The sequence below is a fragment of the Aquila chrysaetos genome, assembly GCF_900496995.4.
Source record: "Aquila chrysaetos chrysaetos chromosome W unlocalized genomic scaffold, bAquChr1.4 W_unloc_3, whole genome shotgun sequence".
Taxonomy (NCBI): domain Eukaryota; kingdom Metazoa; phylum Chordata; class Aves; order Accipitriformes; family Accipitridae; genus Aquila; species Aquila chrysaetos.
In genome coordinates, this window is record NW_024470323.1 from 757,834 (window position 1) to 783,233 (window position 25,400).

The 25,400-nt window shown below is 48.1% G+C and overlaps 1 long non-coding RNA gene across 1 annotated transcript; it reads left to right on the forward strand.

Moving 5' to 3' along the window:
• The first annotated feature begins 2,789 nt into the window (after positions 1-2,789).
• LOC121233004 lies at positions 2,790-18,347 on the forward strand. Its single transcript, XR_005931799.1, has 3 exons — positions 2,790-2,975; positions 6,447-6,448; positions 18,338-18,347. It is a non-coding gene; the product is annotated as an uncharacterized LOC121233004 (long non-coding RNA).
• The last annotated feature ends 7,053 nt before the right edge of the window (positions 18,348-25,400 follow it).

Here is a 25,400-nt window from a genome sequence, read left to right on the forward strand (position 1 = left end):
GTTTTTGTGTCTTACTTTTTACTGCAGCCTTGTCACAAAACGCTCTGATTTCATCATGTGGAATCTGTTGAATTTGTGCTAGATCAGGGACCAGAAATGGGTTTGTCTTTTAAAGCACAGATATCATATTATGCGTTTTCTAGGGATGTATCTCTTTCTCAATTAACTTTTTCTGGTATCTTACCAGATTTTATTACTGTAAAAATTAAAGAATCTGGAATCTACATTGTACGCTCATTTAATTAAATGGAAAATATGCTGCACTGACTCTTTTTCTCTTAAAAACTAATGCTTCTCCACTTCAAGTTTTAAAAACTACATGAAAACCAGTCTTAAGGTAGACTGAAAACAGGTTCATGTTCCACGCAGAGTATTTCAGAGATTATAGCCTCAAACCTTTTCCTGTGCAACTTCAACTCTGTATTAGCTACTGCAATTGACCTATCTTTATTAAATTAGATTTGAAATAAAAACCAAACCTTACAGTGTAAGTTAGCTTATCATGCTGTAATTCCGCATCCCGATACCAAGAATAAAACTAATTTTCCTGACATATTCAACACAAAAGCTATCCCTGGCTAATGCTAAATCTGTGACAACTAGAGAAATCCAAGAAAATATGAAGTTAATGCTGACATTTTCTCCTCAGTACTTTTCAATACATCATTCTCCTAGGAAATCATTCTTTGATTTCAATGAAAAGCAGATTTCCAGGTGTCTGGGTGAACTGAGACCTTAAATATGCAGTGAGAATGATATCGAAATCTTTATGGTCATAATTTTTTACAAAAGGGAACAAAAGATAAGTAATCAATGTAAATCACTTGGGTAAGTAACTCTTGACAGACAATGGAATAGAAGGAACAAATTGACCTAAAACTAGTGTATTGGCTTTGTTTGGCAAGGTTTTGGTAGCGGGGGGGGGGTGTTACAGGGGTGGCTTCTGTAAGAAGCTGCTGGAAGCTTCCCCTGTGTTCGAGAGAGAGCCAATACCAGCCGGCTCTAAGATGGACCTGCCGCTGGCCAAGGCCGAGCCAATCAGCGATAGTGGTAACGCCTCTGTGATAACATTTTTAAGAAGGAAAAAGTTGGGACAGGCAGATTCGGCAGCTGGAAAGAGGAGTGAGAACATGTAAGAGAAACAACCCTGCAGACACCAAGGTCAGTGAAGAAGGAGGGGGAGGAGGTGCTCCAGGCGCCGGAGCAGAGATTCCCCTGCAGCCCGTGGTGAAGACCATGGTGAGGCAGGCTGTCCCCCTGCAGTCCATGGAGGTCCACGGTGGAGCAGATATCCACCTGCAGCCCGTGGAGGACCCCACGCCGGAGCAGGTGGGTTTCCTGAAGGAGGCTGTGACCCCGTGGGAACCCCGCGCTGGAGCAGACTCCTGGGAGGACCTACAGACGTGTGGAGAGAGGAGCCCACGGAGCAGGTTTTCTGGCAGGGACTTGTGACCCCGTGGGGGACCCACGCTGGAGCAGTGTGCTCCTGAAGGACTGCACACCATGGAAAGGACCCATGCTGGAGCAGTTTGTGAAGAACTGCAGCCCGTGGGAAGGACCCACGTTGGAGAAGTTCGTGGAGGACTGTCTCCCGTGGGTGGGACCCCACGCTGGAGCAGGGAAGAGTGTGATGAGTCCTCCCCCTGAGGAGGATGAAGCGGCAGAAAACAACGTGTGATGAACTGACCGTAAACCCCATTCCCCGTCCCCCTGTGCCGCTGGGGGGGGTTGGTAGAGAAGCCAGGAGTGAAGTTGTGCCCGGGAAGAAGGGAGGGGTAGAGGGAAGGTGTTCTGAGATTTGGTTTTATTTCTCATTACCCTACTCTGGTTGATTTGTAATAAAGTGAGTTAATTTTCCCCAAGTTGAGTCTGTTTTGCCCGTGACAGTAAGTGGTGAGTGATCTCTCCTGTCCTTATCTCGACCCACAAGCTCTTTGTTATATTTTCTCTCCCCTGTCCAGCTGAGGAGGGGGAGTGACAGAACGGCTTTGGTGGGCACCTGGCAACCAGCCAGGGTCAACCCATCACAACTAGGAACCAGAAACTTTAGTGGGCTGGTTGCCCAAGAAGCTTGGCTATACCACGTGAATCAGCTAAAAACATGCCCTTTAGGTGAACTTAACTAATTATAATATGAAGACCACACCTCTAGAAGTTAGGATACCCGCATCCACCTGAAGACCCTCACCCACTGAGCTTGCGCAATAAAATTAAAAGATGCTGCACCTTTAAATGAAGACGAGGACACTATACAGCAATCAGCTTTAAGATATGGAATTATAGGTACCAGTAAAAGGTTGATAAACAATGAGTATGTTAATTATGCTAATTTACAATGTATAAATCAATGACTGTTTTAGTGCTGGGTGTGCTAGCTTTGCAGAGATACCCCCTAGCACCCCTTTCTGCGCAGAACCGGCAATAAATAGCTAATACCTCGGCTCTGTGTGTTATTAGCTTGCACACTGGGTGAACGATCCCACCAGTTTTGGGACAACAAGAACAACTTCTTATGTCTTTCTGTTTTAGAGTGGTTTTGAGGATTCCCAAGGCGGTAAACACACACACACTGACTATAAGGGGAAAAAGCAAGCATTTATTAACTACAGACATGCGTTATGCTAAGGGTATCTTGTAAAGCAAATTAACATACTGACCCGAAGACCGTGAGGAAGATGGACCATCCGTACATTCTTGTGCCATCTTGCGCCGCGAGCTCAGCCCAGCAATTGGTAGGTGCCAGCTTTACATGGGCGTCCCCACGGAGGCAACGGTGGCCTTGCTGTACACCAGCCCGATGCTCTTCGGGAAATCCCGGTATTTATACATTTGCGGAGGAACGGGTTTCGGCACACGTGGCCAGTGGGTGCCAAAACACGCCTCGGTTGCAACATAGGGAGCCTATGACGCATGCGCTTGCTGGCCAGGCACGCTGCACGCGCCATAGCCACCCTGTCTATTGGTTCATGGGCTTTGTACATGCGACATATTGTCATAATTCAGCAGTCACGTGCTGACCATGCTCACAGCTGTACCGTGCAACAGCCCGCTGCACGGCCTCCTCCAGTATTGCTCAGCTTTCTTATCTCCGTGGTCAGCATTCTAAACAACGAGCAATAAACCATCTGTTTTCTGTGCTGACTGTGCTTTTCTCGGCTATCTACTTCTCCCCCAGTGTTCATCCATGGACCAAAATGTAGCAGTGCTACATATCAAGGTGCCGCGATTAGATCACTGGTCGGCCTGGACCAGGGAAGAGACAGATAACACACATGGTGTGAGTGCCAACTCCGTCCTTTATTGCACAGTTAATTCCTTTTATACTAACAACGGTAGGTGGGATTACTGATATGTCATAGGGAGGCGACGACTAGCCTTCTACCTTTCCGTGACATCGCGAGATCTTCCGAACGGTGTTCCCTACATCTCCCCCTCCTCATGTCCAACTAGCTCCCATTGGTTACACACACTATTCATGCACTGTCCACGCGTCCAGTTGCACTCAATGATTGGCTGCATCAACACTGCACACGCGCATAAACATAAAATATAATTGGTCATACTAACTAAACATACGAGACTTATCTCAGTCTAATTGGTCAAGATAAACTGCCGAATTGAGGTTGTTTGTGCCAAGTTCTCTTTATCGTGGAATATGCACCTGTGTTTTTCTAATTGGTATCTTTCTTATTTTTGTCTTCTTGTTTATTCTGTTCAAGGCCTTCTAAAGGCGTCTGGAATGCTCTTGTGACCGTTAGCTAAATATGTTCCCACAACAATTCCCCCTCCCTTTTTCTATTAGAAGAGTATTAGCAGATCTAGTCACCACCATCCGCGAACTCAGGCCAGCAATCGGTAGGTGCCAGCTTTACGTGGGCGTCCCCACAGAGGCAACGATGGCCTTGCTGTACACCAGCCCGATGCTCTTCGGAAAATCCCGGTATTTGTACATTTGCAGAGGAACAGATTTTAGCACGCGTGGCCAGCGGGTGCCAAAATTCACCTCAGTTGAAACATAGGGAGCCTATGGCACATGCGGTCGCTGGCCAGACGTGCCGCACGAGTCATAGCCATCCTGTCTATTGGTTCACGGGCTTTGTGATGTGGTTGCAGTGCACAGAGAATCTTGACCTGTTATGTTGGCTAAGGTGACCTACAAGATATATGAACACAATTAATTAAACACAGTAAAAGCAACATTATACCTAATAAAATACACAAGAATAAAAGAAACCCCGATTTTTAACAAAGATACAAACCAACTCCTAAGTCCCCATCCCGCAGCTAAATGTTCTAAGCCGAAATGACAGTTTTCTTAATTGCTATAAAGGTCTTGCAGCGCCTTCTTGCTTCTGCAGTTCTGTTATCTTGTTTATTAATTGCTCCAGCATCAGAAATTCGTAGCAGATACCCAAGACATCACAAGCCAGGAAAGGATAACAGCAATCTGTAAAGAAAAACACTCAAACACTACAAGGTTAGGGCAGGACGAACCATGCGACTAAGGACCCATTTCAGTAGCCCTTCAGGTATCTGTACACAGGCGTACCCCCGCCTGAGGCAACGCAGCTCAAATGGTCCGTCCCATTGGCGTGTCTGGGGATCACGCACACGGACCAACAGGGCCTTTCTCTTCCGTAGCCGTAAAATGTCGTTGCGCCGTCATCTGGTCCAGGTCCCCCCGAATTGTCTGATTTAATGAAGTTAACGCAGTTAACAGGAGACGCTGTGCACGGAGAACAGGTGAATTATCCCGTAAGCAGGAGGGCTCCGCCTGGTCCCCCTCCCTAAGACGATCTAGCAGGGTCTTTAAGGTTTGATGTGCTCGTTCTACAATGGCCTGGCCGGTGCTGTTATAAGGAGTGCCATGTACAAGGGCTATACCCCAGATTGCACAAAATCGTTTCACCTTTTCCGCAGCATAAGCTGTACCATTATCCGTCTTGATCTGTCGTGGAATCCCCAGTTGGGCTATGCAAGCACGCCAGTGTTGTACAACCGCCAAGCTATTCTGCTTCCTGTGCGCTGTAGTGAGAATATATTTACTATAGGTGTCTACGGTAACATGCAAATACTGTAGTGGCTTAAAGGGAGCGTACTCTGGTCCACTCATGTTGACTGCGGGCTACTTATGCTAACTCTAAATAATCAGGCTCAAAGAAATGTTCCCCCATTTTCTATGAAATCTCCCACAATTTCCTTTTTCTTTTTTTCTTTTTTTTTTTTTTTCCATGCAAGATTCCCTTTATTTCACAAAAGAATCCAACTTATATATGTTTCAACAAAGATCCAGAAAGTACTAACGACTCACAGCCAATACTACTAGCACAGGAGGGCATATCTGACCCAGCTGGGATGTTTGCCAGTCCTCAGAACAGTTAAAGATAAAAACATTCCATAGACATACTCGTGACTGTCTTCAGCCACATCTTCCCAGGCCTACACAAGGCCATCCTCCAACCTGACCTTGTAAAACTAGTTCTTCAAGGCTTGGCAAACATGCAGCACAACAAATTCTAACGGTCACTCTTGAAAACAAATGCCAGGTGTTCCGAGCTGCTCCCACATCGCCCCCTTTTTTGTTTAGGAACATCAGATTCACGAGGAAGGCAGCGAGGACTCTAGCTTCGAACTGACGCAATCCTCGTACAGCTCCTCAGGTGATTCTGATTGCTGCAAACACACAAATGATTAATAATTCTCCAATAGCAATATAAATTCAGATATACAAATTTAAACCTTCAAATCATGTTTTTGGATTTAAGCATTCAACAGTATTAGACAATTCTTTGAAAAACACCTTATTCTGCCAATTTCTTATATTTCCCATTTGATCTTGTAATATCTGTGCAAGGTCTTAGGTCTCTCCTGCAATATTAGTAGCAAATGCACCTTGCAAATGTGCCTTCACCTAATTCCAATCACATACACTTTCATTCCCTTGTAAAGGAGTTACACAGAGTCCTTGTTTTTGAAATTCCCAATTGCAATGTAATTTCATTCTATTTTATAATGCATTTTGTCTATGTGATGGGTTGATCCTGGCTGAACACCAGTTACCTACCATAGCTATCCTATCACTCTCTCCTCCACAGCTGGACAGGGGAACGGGAAATGAGGTTTTGCGGTTAGTTCATCACACATTATCTCTGTCACTTCATCCTCCTCAGTGGCAGCACTCATCGCACTCTTCCCCTGTTCCAGCGTGGGATCTCTCCCACGGGAGACAGTTCTCCACGAAGATCTTCAGCATGGGTCCCCTCCACGGCGTGCAGTCCTTCAGGAGCACACTGCTCCAGCGTGGACCTCCATAGACCGCAGGGGAACGACCCGTCTCACCATGGTCTTCACCACGGGCTGCAGGGGAATCTCTGCTCCGGCGCCTGGAGCATCTCCTCCCCCTCCTTCTGCACTGACCTTGGTGTCTGCAGGGTTATTTGTCTTAGATGTTCTCACTCTTCAGCTGCCATGTCTGTGTGTTCTGCAACCGCATCTCTCTTCCCCCTCTCCAGCTGTTTGTTTTCATTAATTTAATTTTTTTTTCTGTCTCTTCCTCTCTCTCTCTCTCTCTTTTTTTTTTTAATTATTTTTATGCAAGCCAAGTTACATGAAATGCTTTTGCAATCATACGTTCAACTATTTTATGATACGTAGTACAATCATTACAACTGCTAATATTACAATTAAAATAACTAAGCCATGCATAAGCAAATCTTTTAATCATCCCGTAATTCCCAAAGTTGTTAGCCATCCAGTTAAACCTGTGTCAGTTATCGTGAGCCTTTTACTGTGAATCATATTGATATCGGGTGTTAGTAACGTAAGTTGTCCGAGGCTACATGGCCTCCTGTTAAGTTTCGATGGAATTCCTCTCCCACGCTCTATTCCCACAAATTAAAAACATCCGCGTAGGTAAAGCAGCTGGAATAGAAAAAAGAGTGTGATATTCTGGAATAGATATAGTTACACCAAGCTGTAGCATTTCTATATACAGGCAAAATAGCATTTACATTCTGACCCTTTTGAGTGGTGTTATGGGTGTAATTAAACATCACACAGGGATTCATGATGACTGATCCTAAGAACTCTAACTCTTGAGGTTCTTGCATTTCTTGAGGCAGGTGTGCATACAACAGGAAAAGTAAACATGGTATCTCCTTGCTGTAGAGCTTTTCCTCGACAGCATTGCATCAAACTATGTGTATTTTTTCCCAAATCATTAAGTGAATCGTCATGGATTAGACAGAGGCACAGAGTTAGAGGGATTAGCAGGAAAAGTAGATACAGGCAGTGCAGCAAAGCCAGGTTCTGTTTTAAGTTCTGCAGACCCTGGAGAGGGAGTACCAGGCGATTGGGGTGGGGGGGTGGGGGACGGCGGCGGCACGGCAGCGGTCCCGGCCGCGCAGAGGCCGCGGGAGGCAGCGGCGGGATGGCCGCGGCAGGCAGCGGCGGAGGTAATGAGGGATATAAATCCGGCTCTTTTTCAGAGTCCACCCTGCCTGATACAAAAGAATTATTATCGGAATCAGAATGCTGCTCGTTAGCGGCCTGCTTACAGACTGCCTCCTCAAAAGCAGTATCAGGCTGTACCCGCCTGCAAAAGTTGTTGCAAGGCCGCCACTATCGGACGCGCTTCCCGGTGTTGGTCTCTCTCCAGTACATGGCGTATCATGTTACCTAGGGACGAACCCGCTGGCAAATGAGAGACAAGCGCTGCGCTCTGTGGGTTAGCTTGAGCCCTAGCACATTCAAGCACAATCGCCTCTTTAGCCGCCTCCGGGAGGTTTGCCGCCTACACAGCAAGCTGAAGCCGATCTAAAAAGGCAGTAAACCTCTCGGCAATCCCCTGCGGAACTTTCACGCAAGGGGGGGGTCCGCTCTATCCATGGCCGCGACACGCCCAAGTGCGGCCAAGGCAGTTGTTGCAAGTGCCGTAAAGTCACGCCCGCGTATGCCCTGTGCCTGTGCCTGAAGCGTTGCAAACCGTCCCTCCCCGTGAGCTGCCGAACCACCCGCCGCAACTCCTCTCATGGATAGTGGCGGGGGGGGCGCATCAGGTCCTGCTGGTGCCGCCTCTGCAGGAAAAACCTCCGTCTCCGCCGCACCCTCCGTGCCCATGTCCGCGATCAAAGACGGACCACTCTGCGAGCCCCGCGCCACGGCCGCCCGCTCCGTCTGAGTCCGACCCGCTGTCCCCGAGGGCGCTGTCCCCGCTGCTCCCGAGGCGACGCTGCACCCGCAGACGCAGCAGCTCGCGCCGCCAGCCAGCACGCCTCAGCCTCCCGTCCCGCCGCGACCACCTGCTCCACCTTCCCCCAACTCTGCGATCGTTCAGCAGCTCCGCGCTCGGATCGGAGCAAGGACTCCCGAATCTCTCCCCAATTTGGGGGGCTCAAAACTTATCTAGGAAACTCAATGTCCCCCCGGCGCAGCATCCATTGGATGCATTCGCCCGTGGGGCCCCTCCTAATCGAACCGCGGGCACCCACCTCATAAGCTAACACCTTTAATACCTTAATCGCTTGCGCAAGCCCCATCGTCGCCTGTGCGGCCGATCACGTCGGGGTCACCACTATGTAGCAGTGCTACATATCAAGGTGCCGCGATTAGATCACTGTTCGGCCTGGACCAGGGAAGAGACAGATAACACACATGGTGTGAGTGCCAACTCCGCCCTTTATTGCGCAGTTAATTCCTTTTATACTAACAACGGTAGGTGGGATTACTGATATGTCATAGGGAGGCGACGACTAGCCTTCTACCTTTCCGTGACATCGCGAGATCTTCCAAACGGTGTTCCCTACACCAAAATTCCATCTTTTAACCCCTCTGTATACACTTTCCATGCAAGTTGGACTACAGGTTACAGCCATGAGTCTTATCAGGACAGAGTCTTTGCCTGTTCAGAGCACAGCTGATACAGATTAGATTAGAGGACTGTGATTTAAAGTATTAATAAAGTGTTGGGAAACACAGGCCCTTTCCTTCAGATCTGGGAGTTCTAATCCATTTGGGAGCAAGGCATACAATATACTCTACATTATGGTATTTCTTATTAGCTCCTTGCACAATATGCTGCCTTCAATGAATCCTATCTTAAGTCTCAAAAGTTAATACAGTATTAAGGTAACAACTTAATATGTATTGCATAATTGCCTTAGATAAGATGCTATGCAACTACTTCTGATTTTATTTGTTCTGCACGGTTGAATATTAAGACAAATGGAGCAAGAACAAGGGAGACCAATACTGAAAATGCCTTTTAGGATCCTTTAGGTACTGTCTCCTTCAGTATTGAGACATCAGTGTCTATCTCCAAATTGCCCAGATTGTCCACCAGCATGGTTTGCTTGTTAACATTTCTAACAACTCTGGGCTTTCCCCAATAGTACATCTCACACACACTGTAAGTACCAGCCCTATAACCCATTTTTCCTACCTCAGTTCCCTGATTGTTCTACATGTTCTACCAAAACTTTGATAGCAATAGGGCTTAGGTTAACTAGTGCGCTAGGACCATAATTACTAACTCTCTCTTGATTTTCATCCTATATTTAAATTTCAAGTTTCTTTGGTGCAGACAGAAGGTTTTTTCTGCTTCTGCAGCATGTAACAAGATACAGTCCTGCTACTTGACTATGCACTCTAGGTCTTGATGTAACACCAAAACCTACTCTGATGTCCTCTAAGAAATTGCTCAGAAACATCAGGACACAATACAATACAACACATTGTGGTGGGTTGACCCTGGCTGGGTGCCAGGTGCCCACCAAAGCCGCTCTATCACTCCCCCTTCTTAGCTGGACAGGGGGGAGAAAATATAACAAAAGGCTCGTGGGTCAAGATAAGGACAGTTTAATAAAATGAAAGCAAAGGTCGCGCGCGAAAGCAAAGAAAAACAAATGATATTATTCTCTACTTCCCATCAGCAGGCGATGTCTGGCCACTTCCTGGGAAGCAGGGCTTCAGTACGCGTGGTGGTTGCTCGGGAAGACAAAAAATGCCTTCCCTTCCGCCTCCCTTTACTTAGCTTTTATATCTGGGCTGACGTCATATGGTATGGAATATCTGTTTGGTTAGTTTAGGTCAGCTGTCCTGGTTATGTCCCCTCCCAAGATCTTGCCCTGCCCCAGCCTGCCATTGAGGGAGGGGGCAAAAATGTTGGGGAGACAGCCTTGATGCTGTGCCAGTGCTGCTCAGCAGTAGCCAAAACACTGGTGTGTTATCAACACCTCTCTAGCTACTAATGCAGAGCACAGTTCTATGAGGGCTGCTATGGGGACTATTAACTCCATCTCAGCCAGACCCAATACAATCTCCACCCCTTATTCCATACCATTTGCGTCATGCTCAGGTCCCACATAATTTAATACAGATGTCTTCTAACCATGCCATTGTATTTAATTCTCATTACTGAAATCCCTTCTTACCAACACTTACAACTGTAACTACATACTTAAACCACTTTTATACCCAACATACAGATTTATACATTCTTATTAATTACTATCCCCTGTCCTTTAAGAGATAGATCTTCCACTCCTCCAGATGTTCACACACAGGTTATGACTTGGGCCCCATCCATCAAGATGAGTGGTCAGGGCAGGAGAAGCAGTATGTTCGATCGTTGGGCACCAACACCGGCTTGGTTTGGGTCACCGATGCACTTGTCTGGTTCCTTGCGAAGTTCACTCCTTTGCAGTTCAGGTCATTCCTGCTACATTACTTCCTACAACATACAACTCACATCACAGATTATTTTTCCCTCAAGGTTAAATGTCCTTGAGGCACACATTGGGTCTCCCCATCCTTCCGCATTACCCACCAAGTACACCCAGGTCCCTGAGCAAAGACAATCCCACGAATGGGTTTGCCTTTTCCCATGGGAGGAGAAATCCACACTGCCTTCCCCAGCCACTTCCCCATGTGCACTACAGGGACCTTATCTCCTCCCACAGTATGTAGGGGTTTTGTTTGGGCAGGACCAGGACGGTTAGCAGATCCTCTGGTGTTAACTAGCCAAGTGGCTTCTGCTAAATTTGTATCCCAATGCTTCCATGTCCCATTGCCTAGCGCTCTCAACATAGTCTTCAACAGTCCATTATATCTCTCAATTTTTCCAGATGCTTGCGGGTGATAGGGTATGTGGTACACCCACTCAATGCCATGTTTCTTTGCCCAGGAGCTTATGAGGTTATTTCGGAAATGAGTCCCATTGTCTGATTCAATTCTTTCTGGGGTACCATGTCGCCATAAAATTTGCCTTTCGAGGCCTAAGATGGTGTTTCGGGCAGTGGCATGGTTTACAGGGTACGTTTCTAGCCAACCAGTAGTTGCTTCCACCATCGTGAGTATGTAGCGCTTGCCTTGGCGTGTTCGTGGCAGTGGTCCAATGTAGTCAATTTGCCAGGCCTCACCATATCGAAAACCCAGCCAGCGCCCTCTGTTCCAGGGAGACTTTACTCTGGTGGCTCGTTTGATTGCAGCACATGTTTCACATTCATGAGTGACCTGTGTGATGGCTTCCATGGACAGGTCCACCCCTCGATCACGAGCCCACCTATATGTTGCATCTCTCCCTAGATGTCCCGATGTCTCATGGGCCCATCGAGCTACAAATAGCTCACCCTTACGCTCCCAGTCCAGGTCCACCTGAGCTACTTCTATTTTGGCAGCCTTGTCTACCTGTTCATTATTTCGATGTTCTTCAGTGGCACGGCTTTTGGGCATGTGAGCATCTACATGACGTACCTTTAAAGTCATGTGTTCTACACGGGCAGCAATGTCCTGCCACAATGCTGCTGCCCAGATGGGTTTACCCCTGCGTTGCCAATTGGTCTTCTTCCATTGCTGTAGCCACCCCCATAGGGCATTAGCCACCATCCAAGAGTCGGTATAGAGGTAGAGTACTGGCCACTTTTCTCGTTCAGCAATGTCTAGGGCTAGTTGGATGGCTTTCACTTCTGCAAACTGACTTGACTCGCCTTCTCCTTCAGTGGCCTCAACGACTTGTCGTGTGGGACTCCACACAGCAGCTTTCCACTTTCGATGGTTCCCTACCACACGACAGGATCCATCAGTAAACAAAGCATAACGCCTTTCGTTTTCTGATAACTCATTATATGGTGGTGCCTCTTGGGCACGAGGTACCTCCTCAGGCGTTGCTCCAAAATCTCTGCCTTCTGGCCAGTCCATGATCTCTTCCAGAATTCCTGGGCGGTTAGATTTTCCCAGTCGAGCCCGTTGCGTAATCAATGCTATCCACTTACTCCATGTAGCGCTGGTTGCATGATGTGCAGAGGGGATGTTTCCTTTGAACATCCAGTGTAGCACAGGCAATCGTGGTGCCAAGAGGAGATATGCTTCTGTACCAACAACTTCGGAAGCGGCTCGAACCCCCTCGTATGCTGCTAGTATTTCTTTTTCAGTCGGGGTGTAGTGGGCTTCTGATCCTCGGTACCCCCGGCTCCAAAACCCTAATGGTCGACCTCGGGTTTCTCCTGGAGTTTTCTGCCAGAGGCTCCAGTTGAGACCATGCTCCCCAGCTGCAGTGTAGAGTACATTTTGTACATCTGGTCCTGTCCGGACAGGCCCAAGAGCTACTGCACGAGCTATTTCCTGTCTGATATGCTCAAAGGCTTGTTGTTGTTCAGGGCCCCATTCAAAATAGTTCTTTTTCCGCGTTACTCGATAGAGAGGGCTCACAAGCTGACTATAACCTGGAATATGCATTCTCCAGAACCCCACAAGGCCTAGGAAAGCTTGTGTTTCCTTCTTGTTAGCTGGTGGAGACATAGTTGCTATCTTGTTGACCACATCCATAGGGACATGACGGCGTCCATCCTGCCATTTTATTCCCAAGAACTGAATCTCCTGTGCAGGTCCCTTGACCTTGCTTTTCTTTATGGCGAAACCAGCTTTCAGAAGAATCTGAATTATTCTTTTTCCCTTCTCAAACACTTCTTCTGCCTCGTTGCCCCACACGATGATGTCATCTATGTATTGTAAATGTTCAGGGGCATCGCCTTGTTCCAGTGCCGTTTGGATTAGTCCGTGACAAATGGTAGGGCTGTGCTTCCACCCCTGGGGCAGTCGATTCCAGGTGTATTGGACACCTCTCCACGTGAAAGCAAACTGTGGCCTGCACTCTGCTGCCAAAGGAATGGAGAAAAATGCATTGGCAATATCAATTGTAGCATACCACGTGGCTGCCTTTGATGCCAGTTCATATTGGAGCTCTAACATGTCTGGTACAGCAGCACTCAGTGGCGGTGTCACTTCATTCAGGCCGCGATAATCTACTGTTAACCTCCACCCTCCATCAGACTTTTGCACTGGCCATATAGGACTATTAAAAGGTGAATGAGTCTTGCTGATGACTCCTTGGCTCTCTAGTTGATGAATCAGCTCATGGATGGGAGCCAGGGAGTCTCGGTTTGTCCGATATTGCCGGCGGTGCACCGTCCTGGTAGCGATTGGCACCTGCTGTTCTTCAACTCGCAGCAATCCCACAATGAAGGGATCTTCCGAGAGGCCAGGCAGGGTAGATAGCTGTTTGATCTTCTCTGTGTTTACAGTGGCTACACCAAAAGCCCATCGGTACCCCTTTGGGTCCTTGAAGTACCCTCTCTTGAGGTAGTCTATGCCAAGGATACAAGGGGCCTCTGGGCCAGTCACAATGGGGTGCTTTTCCCACTTGTCCCCTGTCAAGCTCACTTCAGCCTCCAATACAGTCAATTCTTGGCATCCCCCTGTCACTCCAGAGATCCAGATGGGTTCTGTGCCCCTGTACCCTGATGGCACCAGCGTACACTGTGCACCAGTGTCTACCAAAGCCTTATACTTCTGTGGGTCTGATGTGCCAGGCCATCGAATCCACACAGTCCAGTATATCCGGTCATCCCTTTCCTCCTCCTGGCCGAAGGCAGGGACCCTCTATTGCTGTTCCTCATCAGAGTATTCACTGTCTGACCCTTGCGGTGCCAGACCAGAAGTCCCCTCACCAGAATCAAGGGAGGTGGTTTCAGTTCTTTTATGCCTGGAGGATCGCTGATTGCTTTCTTGGGCCTCTACAGCAACAACACTGACAGCCTTCTTCTTGGGCGACCCCTTCTTAACAGCTGTCTTCCCTCTCAGTTCACGTACGCGGGCTTCCAACTTAAAGGTGGGTTCACCATCCCACTTCCTCATGTCCTCCCCTTGGTCACGCAGGAAGAACCAGAGCATACCACGTGGCATACGCCCTGGGCTCCCTTTCCCTCTGACCGGAGCAGGAGAGGACTGATTTCTTGGAGCATCCCTAACAGCCAAGGCACTGTCCTGTAGGGATGAGGAGACACAGAGATTTTCTTCAAAGTTTTGGAGCCAAGATGACACTTTCTCCACAGTTGGTGTTTCCATATCTGGGCAATACATTGCTGCCAAGCTGTTAGAATACGACGCTGGGGCACCTTGAATCACCTTTCTCCACATGGCCCGTGTGCACAGGACATCCTCTGGATCTTTTGAGACTTCCTCATCATCTAGATCACTGTAGATGACTTCCACCACTGCTAACTCTCTCAGGTACTGGATGCCTTCATCTGCGGTAGTCCACTTTTCTGAGGAATTCACAAGATCTTCCTTGAATGGATATCTTGCCCTCACACTTGAGAGAAGCCGGCTCCAGAGACTGCAAATTGCTCCTTCTTTTCCAATTCCTCTTTCAATTCCCCGGTTTCTAGCGAGGGATCCCAGCTGTTGGGCTTCCTTGCCTTCCAGTAGCTGACTGTCGGCCCCATTATCCCAGCATCGGAGCAGCCAAGCAGGGATCCGCTCACCTGGCTGGCGGCTGTAGTCTTTCCGCAAGTCCCGAAGTTCTGAGGACGTCAGGGACCGGGTAGTTTCCGCTTCCTGTTTAAGTTCCTTCACTCCTTCCTCCAATTTCTTTATTGAAGGACCAGGTTCTAAATTAAGGCTTTCCTCTTCTTCTTCTTCCCTTACTAATCGATGGTATGGACCTGTTGATCTCCTTATCCATTGTTTCCTTTTCACTACTGGGGCAACTACTGTGGTGGTTGTTGTTGTTTGGGTCCCTATCTCAAGCATGGTGTCCTCAGATGCAGTCTGGGTCCCTGCCTCAACCATGGTCCTCTGAGAGTGTTGAACTATGGCTCGGTAGGCATAGGCCAAGCCCCAGTACAGTGCCAGAAGCTGCTGGTTTTCATTGGGATAGGCAAGGCACCCTTCTATCAGGTGGCGCGCCAGTTTGCCAGGGTTACTTGCCTGTTCAGGTGTAAAGTCCCAGATTATGGGAGGTGATAACCGTCCTAGGAATCTGCCCAAATCCTTCCATATACCCTGCCACCCAGGGACCGGTCGCTTGAGGGCACATTTCAGTATTGCCTCACCCGAAACTTGTCTTCTCTTATACCAGGATGAGACCAGATTCCACAATACCCATAATACACCACCAGTATTAATTATTAATATTGAACAACTCACATAAGGGTGAACAAGGACCTCAGGAGCCTGCATAATAAAACCATTCACATCAATGCCTGGTAGGGAGAGGGAGATGTGTTCCCTCATCTCCTCCACAAGATAGCTTCCACAATACAGCAAAGCCATCAGTGCCAGGACAAAGCACATAGATATTATTTGTATTAGCATGTTCCCGAGTTCCTTCATTCTCCCCACAAGATAGCTCCCGCAGCACAAAAAAACCATCAGTGCCAAGGCAAAGCACACAGCCATTATTTGCATTACCATGTTCCCAAACTCAGCAAGATAGAGATAAGCAAGCAGCCAACAAGCTCCGTGACCTGCACAGGAGCTTGCCACTTAATAACTAGCTAAGGCACGCTTAATGCAAAACTGCCGTTGTCTTGTCCCTGTTCGGGCGCCAAAAAGGACTGTGGTGGGTTGACCCTGGCTGGGTGCCAGGTGCCCACCAAAGCCGCTCTATCACTCCCCCTTCTTAGCTGGACAGGGGGGAGAAAATATAACAAAAGGCTCGTGGGTCAAGATAAGGACAGTTTAATAAAATGAAAGCAAAGGTCGCGCGCGAAAGCAAAGAAAAACAAATGATATTATTCTCTACTTCCCATCAGCAGGCGATGTCTGGCCACTTCCTGGGAAGCAGGGCTTCAGTACGCATGGTGGTTGCTCGGGAAGACAAAAAATGCCTTCCCTTCCGCCTCCCTTTACTTAGCTTTTATATCTGGGCTGACGTCATATGGTATGGAATATCTGTTTGGTTAGTTTAGGTCAGCTGTCCTGGTTATGTCCCCTCCCAAGATCTTGCCCTGCCCCAGCCTGCCATTGAGGGAGGGGGCAAAAATGTTGGGGAGACAGCCTTGATGCTGTGCCAGTGCTGCTCAGCAGTAGCCAAAACACTGGTGTGTTATCAACACCTCTCTAGCTACTAATGCAGAGCACAGTTCTATGAGGGCTGCTATGGGGACTATTAACTCCATCTCAGCCAGACCCAATACACACATTCATGTTCACACTCAAAGGACTTAAAAGATGGGTACCTACATGCAAAATTTAAGTCTTCAGTGCTCTGCTTACATCTACAAGTACCTCCATTTTGCTCAAGAAGAGAGACATGTTGCTGCAGCTACACTGTTCCAGAGCACAAGCCATATCAACTACCATATCAGAGTGTAGGAGATGCATGTCTGCACAGGCCTGTGTATGCTTAACCCTAAATTTTTCACCAAAACATCTCTTAGGTAAATCCATTTTTGCTGCTGGCCATACACATAGCTGTACAGATCATGACTGTACTGTGCAGCTCAGTTCCTGCCTCAGATTTAAATCACGGTTTAAGATTTCACACATGAGGTGCCCTCTGCATTTTAAGGAAGAAAGCGTACTGCAAGCACACTTCACCACTCACAAAATGGCACACTTGATGCCAGAACCACCTCCTTATTTTTATTTAGAAGCCTAAAGCTGTGGGGTATACCAAAGTGCTCTATAACTAAAGTACTAAAGTACTGGGATGTAAATGAACCAAATTCAAGGCCATGTAAGGTACAAATTGGTGCAGAGATGTGAAGACAACTTCTGAGAAAATGCTTTAACCACTAGGCTATTGAGCATTTGAAGGAATGCTGTCTCTCTTCTTGAAGTTATTGGGATACTAGAGCAAATAAGAACTGTGTGAATAACTGATTTGGGATGGTTTGCTGAACCAAAAGACCACCAGACTAAAGCTAGATAATTACCTATTTTTGCATAGATAATTAAATATTCACTGGAGCAGGAGCTTGAACATAACCCTCCTTTATTTCAGACAGATCTCTGCTGACTGGGCTGTTTGCTAGAAGTGCAAATGCACCACACGCTCCTTCCCTTCTTCCTATTCCAGCTCCACTTTATGTGAGAAAGGCCTGGCCACCCACCTACTTGCAGGAAAGGATTCATGGCTGCAAATGCCAAGAAGAGACAGAAGCACCTTCCTTCAGAGTTAGCTGCCTAAGCCTCCTTGAGAGACAGAATAGGATGAACAGCTTCCCGCATCCTCAGCTTCTCTGATCAGCTCCTTGCTTAGTGTCCCAGGTTAATGTTCCTGTCCTTTCCTTGCACACTGGGCAGACATCCCTAGCTGCCTACATGGGGACTGCAAATTCTGCTGTTCAGGACAACGGCTAAAAGATGGACACTAGAACACAAACACAACAAGCCTGACATTGTCCTCGGAGGCTCTCCAGCAGGGCAAATTTCTGAATGCATTTTACTTGGCTTACGAGAACTGCAGCATATCATAGAATGATAGAATGGTTTGGGTTGGAAGGGACCTTAAAGATCATCTAGTTCCAACCCCCCTGCCATGGACAGGGACACCTTCCACTAGATCAGGTTGCTCAAAGCCCCATCCAACCTGGCTTTGAACACTTCCAGGGAGGGGGCATCCACAACTTCTCTGGGCAACCTGTTCCAGTGTCTCACCACCCTGACAGTGAAGAACGTCTTCCTTACATCTAATCTAAATCTAACCTCTTTCACTTTAAAGGCATTACCCCTTGTCCTAGCACTACATGCCCTTGTAAAAAGTCCCTCTCCACCTTTCTTGTAGGCCCCCTTTAGATACTGGAAGGCTGCTATAAAGTCTTCTCCAGGCTAAACAACCTCAACTCCCTCAACCTATCCTCATAGGGGAGGTGCTCCAGCCCTCAATCATCTTTATGGCCCTCCTCTGGACCTGTTCCAACAGGTCCATGACTTCCTTACACTGGGGGCCCCAGAGCTGAACACAGTACTCCAGGTTGGGTCTCACGAGAGCGGAGTAGAGGGGGAGAATCACCTCCCTCGACCTGCTGGCCACGCTTCTTTTGATGCAGCCCAGGATGCGATTGGCTTTCTGGGCTGCGAGCGCACATTGCCAACTCATATTCAGTTTTTCATCCACCAATACCCCCAAGTCCTTCTCTGCAGGGCTGCTCTCAATCTACTCATCGCCCAGTCTGTATCCACGTTTGGGATTGCCCTGACCCATGTTCAGGACCTTACACTTGGCCTTGTTGAACTTCATGAAGTTTGCATGGGCCCACCTCTCCAGCCTGTCAAGGTCCCTCTGAATGGCATCCCTTCCCTCTAGAGAATCAACCACAACACACAGCTTGGTGTCATCTGCAAATTTGTTGAGGGTGCACTCAATCACACTTTCCATGTCCCCGACAAAGATGTTAAATAATACTGGTCCCAATATGGACCCTTGAGGGACACCACTCGTCACTGGTGTCCACCCAGACTTCGAGCCATTGACCACAACTCTTTGAGTGCGACCATCCAGCCAATTCCTTATCCACCAAGTGGTTCACCTGTCAAATCCATGTCTCTCCATTTTAGAGACAAGGATGTTGTGTGGGACAGCATCAAATTCTTTGCACAAGTCCAGGTAGCTCTTTCCTTATCCACCAATGCTGTAACCACATCATAGAAGGCCACCAAATTTGTCAGGCATGATTTGCCCTTAGTGAAGCCATGTTGGCTGTCACCAACCACCTCTCTGTTTTCCATGTGCCTTAGCATAGCTTCCAGGACGATCTGCTCCATGATCTTGCTGGGCACAGAAGTGAGACTGACCAGCCTGTAGTTCCCCAGGTCTTCCTTTTTTTCCTTATTAAGAACAGGGCTTATGTTTCCCCTTTTCCAGTCACTGGGAACTTCACCAATCTGCCATGGCTTTTCAAATATGATGGAGAGTGGCTTAGCAACTTTGTCTGCTAGTTCCCTCAGGACCCTTGGATGCATCACATCAGGTCCCATGGACTTGTGCACATTCAGGTTCCTTAGATGGTCTCGAACCAGATCTTCTCCTACAATGGGCAGTACTTCAATCTCCCAGTCCCTGCCTATGGATTATGTGAGTTGTGCAGCATGGCTAGAGCACTTGCCGGTGCAGAAATTGCAGAGAGGAAATTAGAAAGGCAAAAGCTCAGCTGGAACTCAATCTGGCCAATGTCGTAAGAGACAACAAAAAATGTTTTTACAAATATGCTAACAATAAAAAGAATATCTATCCTTTATTGGATACAGAGGGGAACATTGCCACCAGAGATGAGGAAAAGGCTGAGGTACTTAATGCCTCCCTTGCCTCAATCTTTAATAGGGAGACCAGTTATCCTCAGGGTACTCTGCCCCCTGAGCTGGAAGACAGACATGGAGAGCAGAATATACCCCCCTTAATCCAGGAGGAAATAGTTAATGACCTACTATGCCGTCTGGACACTCACAAATCTATGGGACCAGATGGGATCCATCCAAGAGTACTGAGGGAGCTGGCAGAGGAGCTTGCCAAGCCACTCTCCATCATTTATCGGCAGTCCTGGTCAACAGGGGAGGTCCCAGAGGACTGGAGGCTTGCCAATGTGACACCCATTTACAAGAAGGGTCAGAGGGAGGATCTGGGGAACTACAGGCCTGTCAGCCTGACCTCGGTACCGGGGAAGATTATGGAATGGTTCATCTTGAGTGCGCTCACATGGCATGTGCAGGACAACCAGGGGATCAGGCCCAGCCAGCATGGGTTCATGAAAGGCAGGTCCTGCTTGACCAACCTGATCTCCTTCTATGACCAGGTGACCCGCCTAGTGGATGAGGGAAAGGCTGTGGGTGTCGTCTACCTGGACTTCAGCAAGGCCTTTGACACTGTCTCTCATGGCATACTCCTTGAGAAGCTGGCGGCTCACGGTTTAGACAAGTGTATTCTTCGCTGGGTAAAAAACTGGCTGGATGGACGAGCCCAGAGGGTTGTGGTGAATGGAGTTAAATCCAGTTGGTGGCCGGTCACAAGTGGTGTTCCCCAGGGCTCAGTATTGGGGCCAGTTCCATTTAATATCTTTATCAATGATCTGGATGAGGGGATCGAGTGCATCCTCAGGAAGTTTGGGGATGACACGAAGTTGGGAGGGAGGGTTGATCTGCTTGAGGGTAGGAAGGCTCTACAGAGGGATCTGGACAGACTGGATTGACGGGTTGAGGCCAATTGTATGAGATGAGGTTCAACAAGGCCAAGTGCCCGGTCCTGCACTTCAGTCACAACAATCCCATGCAACACCATAGGCTTGGGGAAGAGTGGCTGGAAAGCTGCCCAGCAGAGAAAGACCTGGGGGTGCTGGTTGATAGCCAGCTGAATATGAGCCAGCAGTGTGCCCAGGTGGCCAAGAAGGCCAACGGCATCCTGGCCTGTATCAGAAATAGTGTGGCCAGCAGGAGCAGGGAGGTGACTGTTCCCCTGTACTCAGCACTGGTGAGGCTGCACCTTGAGTACTGTGTTCAGTTTTGGGCCCCTCACTACAGGAAAGACATTGAGTTGCTGGAATGTGTCCAGAGAAGGGCAACCAAGCTGGTGAGGGGCCTGGAGCACAAGTCTTATGAGGAGTGGCTGATGGAACTGGGGTTGTTTAGCCTGGAGAAAAGGAGGCTGAGGGGAGACCTTATCGGTCTCTACAACTACCTGAAAGGAGGTTGTAGTGAGGTGGGTGCTGGTCTCTTCTGTCAGGTGGCTGGAGATAGGACGAGAGGAAATGGCCTCAAGTTGTGGCAGGGGAGGTTTAGATTGGATATTAGGAAAAATTTCTTTACTGAAAGGGTTGTCAGGCATTGGAACAGGCTGCCCAGGGAAGTGGTTGAGTCACCATCCCTGGAGGTATTCAAAAAGCATGTAGACAAGGCACTTCAGGACATGGTTTAGTGGGCATGGTCGATGGTTGGACTCGATGATCTTGAAGGTCTTTTCCAACCTAAATGATTCTATGAAAATATGGTGAAACTACAATAAATGTCAGCTGCTGCAGGAAGGTAGCAAAGAGCAGCAGGGTAAGGAGGATGGATATCTTTCCCTCTCCATCATGCCTGTTATGGTGACTTTAGCTCTGTGTCCTGCCTTGAGTCAAGACTGAGAAAACATAGAATGTAGATGACTTTTCTCTAGGCTTTCTCCAGAATGGGAGATTTCATACTGGGAATATAGCTGGGTCAGACCAGTACATCTGGGATGGGTGTCTGGTCTTTCAAGGCAGAAGAGCTGGGTCCTCTGAATGATGCATTGGCTCTTTTGGTCTGAAGTTTCACCAGTTGCTCATGACCCTTCTCACAAGCCAGGAAGGGCATGGGTTATATTCTCAAGTCTTGGTGTAAGACTCATGGATATGTAGTGGATCTGACATAAGCTGCTCTGCCATGCCTCAGATTTAATAATCAGAGGACAGTTGGGTTCCAGTTTACGCTGGACGTGTCAGAGATGTGCTGGCACTTTTAGCTGCTAATTTTATGATTGTCTCACATAAGGATTTCTGGTTCAGTTATTGTGTTTTTTAAGTGATCTATACAGCACAGGATTAACTTTAATACCCACTAGAGTAATTATCAAAGCATGTGGTATCCTGATGACACACTTACAGCTTCATATGAACTGGTAGATGCTCTACTAACTGTAGGCCAAAAAGTTAAAATCCTCAGCCAGTCAGCTGGAAAGAAACTCCCTGCATCTCCTCTCTTCGGGCATTTGCTTAATTTTCAAGTTTGGAGAATGACCTGTTGGGGAAAGCTCAGAAGCATCAAAATTTGAGGTTTCAGCAATGAAGCAGATGCATAATGTGAGCTCTCCCTCTTTCATCAGCCCGGTCAGGAGGGTTCAAGTCCCTTGAGCAGGCAGCAGGCTTCAGTGCTGCTTTCACAGAATTCAAACACAAACCCCTGGACTTCAGTGACAGCAGGGTCTGGCCCAGGTATTTGAAGGAGTACTGGGAGTGCTCAGCACTTCACTGTCACTGAGTCAAGTGTTCAAAAAGCGTGTAGACAAGGCACTTCAGGACATGGTTTAGTGGGCATGGTCGATGGTTGGACTCGATGATCTTGAAGGTCTTTTCCAAACTAAATGATTCTATGATTCTATGATTCTGTATCTGCCAGCAGAGAGGTCCAGCAGAAGGCAGACTTCAGAGAGCAGTAGCTTCTGAAGCACTTTTTGTGTTCATGAATTTTCATTTATTTCTGGCAGAGATGGCTAACTATGAAACTGTGCTTAAGAAATGGGAACAGTTCTGCACGCCACATAAAAATGAAACATATGAGACGTGTTTGTTTAAACAGAATGTAGAAAGAAGGCCAACCTATAGAAGAGTTTGGGGCTGATGTAAACTTGAAGAACAAATTTCTCATATAGTAAAATGAAGAGGAGAAAGGATAACAAGCTGGGTCCATAACACAAACCAGATGGTAACTAAAATAATACCAAATACATTCTAATGCTGTTACATTTTGGTATGTGCATTGGATCTGGCTGGGATGGAGTTAATTTTCCCCATAGCAGCCCTCATAGTGCTCTGCTTTGTATTGGTAGCTAGAAAGGTGTTGATAACACACCAGTGTTTTGGCTACTGCTGAGCAGTGCTGGCACAGCATCAAGGCTGCCTCTCCAACATTCCCCTCCTCACCAGTAGGTTGGGAGTGGGCAAGATCTTGGGAGGGGACATAGCCAGGACAGCTGACCCAAACTGACCAAAGGGATATTCCATACCATGTGATGTCTACTCGGCAATAAATGCTAAGAGAAAGGAGGAGGGGGGGGGGCATTTGTTATTATGAAATTTGTCTTCCAGAGCAACCGCTATGCGTACTGAAGCCCTACTTCCCGGGAAGTGGCTGGACATCATCTGCTGATGGGAAGTAGAGAATAAATCTTTTGTTTTCCTTTGCTTCCGCACACGGCCTTTGCTTTTACTTTATTAAACTGCATTTATCTTGACCCACGAGGTTTTTTCCATCTTCTTTTCTCCCCTCCCTGTCCTGCTGAAGGAGAGGAGTGATAGAGCGCCTTAGTGGACACCTGGCGTCCAGCCAAGATCAACCCACCACAGCCCTTTTTGGTGCCCAAAGTGGGGCTCGAGACAATGGCAGTTTTGTATTAATTGTGCCATAGCTATAGTAGTTATTAAGTGGCAAGCTCCTGTGCAGGTCACAGAGTTTGTTGGCTGCTTTGCTTATCTCTGTTTTGCTGAGCTTGGGAATATGTTAATGCAAATAATGACTATGTGCTTTGCCCTGCAACTGATGGCCTTGCTGTGCTGGGGGAGCTATCTTGTGCAGAAAATCAGGGAACACATATCCCTCTCCCTACCTGAGACTCATGTGGATGTACTACTAATTAATACTGTTGGCATATTATGGGTTTTGTGGAATCTGGTCTCGTCCTGGTATAAGAGAAGACAACTTTTGGGTGAGGCAATACTGAAATGTGCCCTCAAGCAACCGGTCCCTGGGTGGCAGGCAGCGTGTGTGGAAGGATTTGGGCAGGTTCCTAGGACGGTTATCACCTCCCATAATCTGGGACTTTACACCCCAACAGGCAAGCAACCCTGGCAAACTGACGCACCACCTGATAGAAGGGTGCCTTGCCTATCCCAATGAAAACCAGCAGCTTCTCGCACTGTACTGGGGCCTGGCCTGTGCCTATCGAGCCATAGTTCAGCACTCTCAGAGGACCACGGCTGAGGCAGGGACCCAGACTGCATCTGAGGACACCATGCTCGAGATAGGGACCCAAACAACAACAACAACCACAGTAATTGCCCCAGTAGTGAAAAAGAAACAGTGGACAAGGGGATCAGTGGGTCCATACCATCAATTAGTGAGGGAAGAAGAAGAAGAGGAAAGGTTTAATCTAGAAGCTGGTCCTTCAACAAAGAAATTGGAGGAAGGAGTGAGAGAACTTAGACAGGAAGCGGAAACTACCCGGTCCCTGACCTCCTCAGAACTTTGAGACATGCGGAAAGACTACAGCCACCAGCCAGGTGAGCGGATTGCTGCCTGGCTGCTCCGATGCTGGGATAACGGGGCCGACAGTCAGCAATTGGAAGGCAAGGAAGCCCAACAGCTGGGATCCCTCGCTAGAAACCGGGGAATTGAAAGAGGGATTGGAAAAGAGGCAGCAATTTGCAGCCTCTGGAGCCGGCTCCTCTCAAGTGTGAGGGCAAGATATCCATTCAAGGAAGATCTTGTGAACTCCTCAGGAAAGTGGACTACCGCAGATGAAGGCATCCAGTACCTGAGAGAGTTAGCAGTGCTGGAAGTCATCTACAGTGATCTAGATGATGAGGAGGTCTCCAAAGATCCAGAGGATGTCCTGTGCACACGGGCCATGTGGAGGAAGGTGATTCAAGGTACCCCAGCGTCGTATTCTAACAGCTTGGCAGCAATGTATTGCCTGCATATGGAAACACCAACTGTGGAGAAAGTGTCGTCTTGGCTCCAAAACTTTGAAGAAAATCTCTGTACCTCCTCATCCCTATGGGCCAGTGCCTTGGCTGTCAGGGGCACCCCAAGAAATCATTCCTCTCCTGCCCCGGTCAGAGGGAAAGGGAGCCCAAGGTGTATGCCGTGTGGTGCACTCTGGTTCTTCCTGCATGACCAAAGGGAGGACATGAGGAAGTGGGATGGTGAACCCACCTTTAAGCTGGAAGCCCGTGTACGTGAACTGAGAGGGAAGACAGCTGTTAAGAAGGGGTCACCCAAGAAGGCGGCTGTCAGCGTCATTGCTGTAGAGGCCCAAGAAAGCAATCAGTGATCCTCCAGGCATAGAAGGACTGAAACCACCTCCCTTGATTCTGGTGAGGGGACTTCTGGTCTGGCACCACAAGGGTCATACAGTGAATACTCTGATGAGGAACAGCAATAGAGGGTCCCTGCCTTCGGCCAGGAGGAGGAAAGGGATGACCGGATATACTGGACTGTGTGGATTGAATGGCCTGGCACATCAGACCCACAAAAGTATAAGGCTTTGATAGACACTGGTGCACAGTGTACGCTGGTGCCATCAGGGTACAGGGGCACGGAACCCATCTGGATCTCTGGAGTGACAGGGTGTCGTGGTTTCAGCCCAGCCAGTAACAAAGGACCACGCAGCC